Below are 3382 nucleotides of genomic sequence, written 5' to 3' on the forward strand. Positions count from 1 at the left end.
AAGGAACCTGAAAGCTCTAGCATGACTCATGAAGAAGAGGAAGAAATGCTACATGATATATCAAAATTACAAGACAAGTGCAACAAATGTCCCTTGCACAAAAAGAACAGAATCTAAGATGGATGGTTTAAAGAAAGATGTAGAAGCTAAGATGGATGGTTTAAAGAAAGGTGTAGAAGCTAAGATGGACTGTTTAAACAAAGGCGTAGAAGCTAAGATGATTGACGTGGAAGCTAAGATGGATGATTTGAAGATAGATTTGAAGACAGACATGGATGAATTGAAGATAAATATGAATAAGTTGCTACAAGAAATGGTCACTAATGGTGAAAGGTAGTAAAGGAAACTCATGATGAGAACAAAAGAAATGTTAATCATGATTCCATAGACTCTAATGTTGGATCGAAGACTCACCATGTTCCAAAAATCGATATGAGGAAGTTTGATGGCAAGGATCCCGCCACATGGATATTACAGATGGAGCAATTCTTCGATCTCAATAATGTGCAAAACACACAAAAGGTACGTATGGCAACTTTATATTTGGAACCAAATCAGTTTGTATGGTATCAATGGCTTTGTTCTCGTAAACAATTTATCACTTGGGCAATTTTTACGGAAGAATTGATAGCACATTATGAGGATACAAAAAGCAACACTTTTTTTAGCCAATTGATAAGTCTCAAACAAAAGGGTTCAATAATGGAGCACATTGAGGAGTTCCAAAAATTGAACATAAGGGTAAAAGATATTCCAGAGGAGCATAGGATTGATGTGTTCATAGGGTCTTTAAAGGATAATATCCAACATGATGTGCGCCTTTGGGAACCTGATTCATTAGAGAAGGCATTCAGGTTAGCAAGAAAAATGGAAAGCAAAATTATGGCAACTAGGAAGCATACCATTCACAACTATAAAGACGGAAGTGTTGTTGCCCATAGTCTTCCACAACCTACAAGGTTGACACCACAACAATTGGAAGAAAAAAGAGCAAAAGGGCTTTGTTACAATTGTGATAGCAAATACACAAAAGGTCATAAGTGTGCTGAGAAGAAATTATTCTACATAGATTGTGAAGAGGAAGAAGAAAAGGAGCAAGAAAGGTCAAAAGAAGAGGATATATTCAGGAACAAAGCCTAGATGAAGAACAAATAAATCCGACCATATCTTGTAATGCATTGGCAGGAATTACCACTCCTCAAACCATCAAGATAGAAGGACAAATCAAGAAGAAAAAGGTAATAGTGTTGATTGATTCAGGAAGCACCCACAATTTTATTCATTGTAGGGTAGCAAAAGAATTGAATTGCTTCCTATATCCAGCACCAGAGTGTCAAGTGATGATTGCAAATGGAGGAACAATAAATTGTTCTGGAAAGTGCCATAATATCAAGCTATCCATGGGAGAATATGTATTGACTAGCCCAATGCTTTCCATTCCAATGGGAGGTGCTGATGTTGTACTAGGAGTCCAATGGCTACAATCCTTGGGTACAATAGCTTTTAATTTTCAAGAACTTTTCATGAAATTTTCTATGGAAGGAAAGGAAGTTGAATTAAGGGGTATTGCAGGGAAACCAGGAAAGATAATCAGCTCTAATGGCATGACAAAGCTTCTAAAAAAGGAGCAAAGAGGTGTAATTGCACAATTATGTTCGCTAGATGTTTCCACATTGGAATCATCTATTTCTCCAGATCTCCAAAAAGTCCTGGACAATCATTCCAAGGTATTTGAGACTCCCAAAGGTCTCCCACCTATGCGTGATCATGATCATGCTATTCATCTGATTCCAGGAAGTGTTCCTCCAAACATCAGGCCGTACAGATATCCCTATGTCCAAAAAAGTGAAATTGAACGTATGGTTGCAGAAATGCTAGAGGCTGGTATAATTCAACCGAGTCAAAGTTCTTTCTCAGCTCCAGTAGTATTGGTGCACAAGAAGGATGGATCATGGCGCATGTGTCCAGATTATAGGGAGCTCAACAAGCTCACTATTAAAGATAAGTTCCCCATTCCTGTCATTGATGAATTACTGGATGAATTGCATGGATCAATTTACTTCACCAAGTTGGATCTTCGTTCGGGATATCATCAAATCAGAATGAAGATTGAAGACATTCCGAAAACGGCATTTAGAACTCATGAGGGTCATTATGAATTTTTGGTCATGCCTTTTGGCCTTACCAATGCACCTTCAACATTTCAAGGTTTGATGAATTCAATTTTCAAACCATTCCTTAGAAAATTTGTGTTAGTATTTTTTGATGATATACTAATCTACAGCAAGTCTTGGAAGGATCATGTTGAACATGTTGACAGGTGCTACAACTATTGGAGGAGAAACAATTATATGCAAAAAGATCCAAATGTTTCTTTGGAGTCCAGGAGGTGGAATATTTGGGTCATATTGTATCTCATGAAGGAGTTAAGGTAGACCCTAGCAAAATTAAAGCCATTAAGGAATGGAAAATCCCCACATCCATAAAGCATCTGCGAGGATTTCTTGGGTTGACAGGGTATTATCGCAAGTTTGTTAAGAATTATGGGAGAATAGCAGCACCTCTAACAACATTATTGAAGAAAGATTCATTTTCATGGACTCCGGAAGCAACAAAGGCCTTTGAACATCTTAAAGAGGCAATGTGCCAAGCACCGGTCTTAGCTACACCGGACTTCACAAAAACCTTTATTGTGGAATGTGATGCTTCAGGAAATGGAATTGGTGTTGTTCTAATGCAAGATGAAAGACCCATTGCTTTTGAAAGTCGTCCAATCAAGGGAAAGTTTTTAAGCAAAGCTATTTATGAGAAGGAAATGTTGGCAATACTCCATGCACTTAAGAAATGGCGACCCTACCTAATGGGAAGACACTTCAAGGTAAAAACGGATCATGATAGCCTTAAATACTTTTTAGAACAAAGATTATCCTCTGAAGAGCAACAAAAGTGGGTCACAAAGATGTTGGGTTATGACTTTGAAATCATCTACAAAAAAGGGAAGCAAAATGTGGTGGCAGATGCACTCTCAAGAAAGGATGAGGATGTGGAAGCATTGTTGTGTGCCATTTCTATTATCCAACCAGATTGGATAAACGAAGCAAAGGAGGAATGGAAGAATGACGAAGAAGTGTGGGCACTTATTCGAAAGCTACAACAAGATTCCAGTACTTCTGATACATTTAGCTGGCAAAATGATTCGTTATGGTACAAAGATCGCTTATACCTCTGTAAGAATTCCCAGCTAAAACAAAAGATTCTTATGGAATTGCACACTTCTCCCTTAGGAGGGCACTCAGGATTTTTAAAAACTTACCACAGGGTTAAGAAGGAATTTTTTTGGGATGGCCTTAAATCAGATATTCAAAAGTTTGTGGCGGAATGT

This window comes from Pinus tabuliformis, chromosome Q (assembly GCF_031772625.1).
Source record: "Pinus tabuliformis cultivar Carrire ecotype Pingquan chromosome Q, CPIR1, whole genome shotgun sequence".
Lineage (NCBI taxonomy): Eukaryota > Viridiplantae > Streptophyta > Pinopsida > Pinales > Pinaceae > Pinus > Pinus tabuliformis.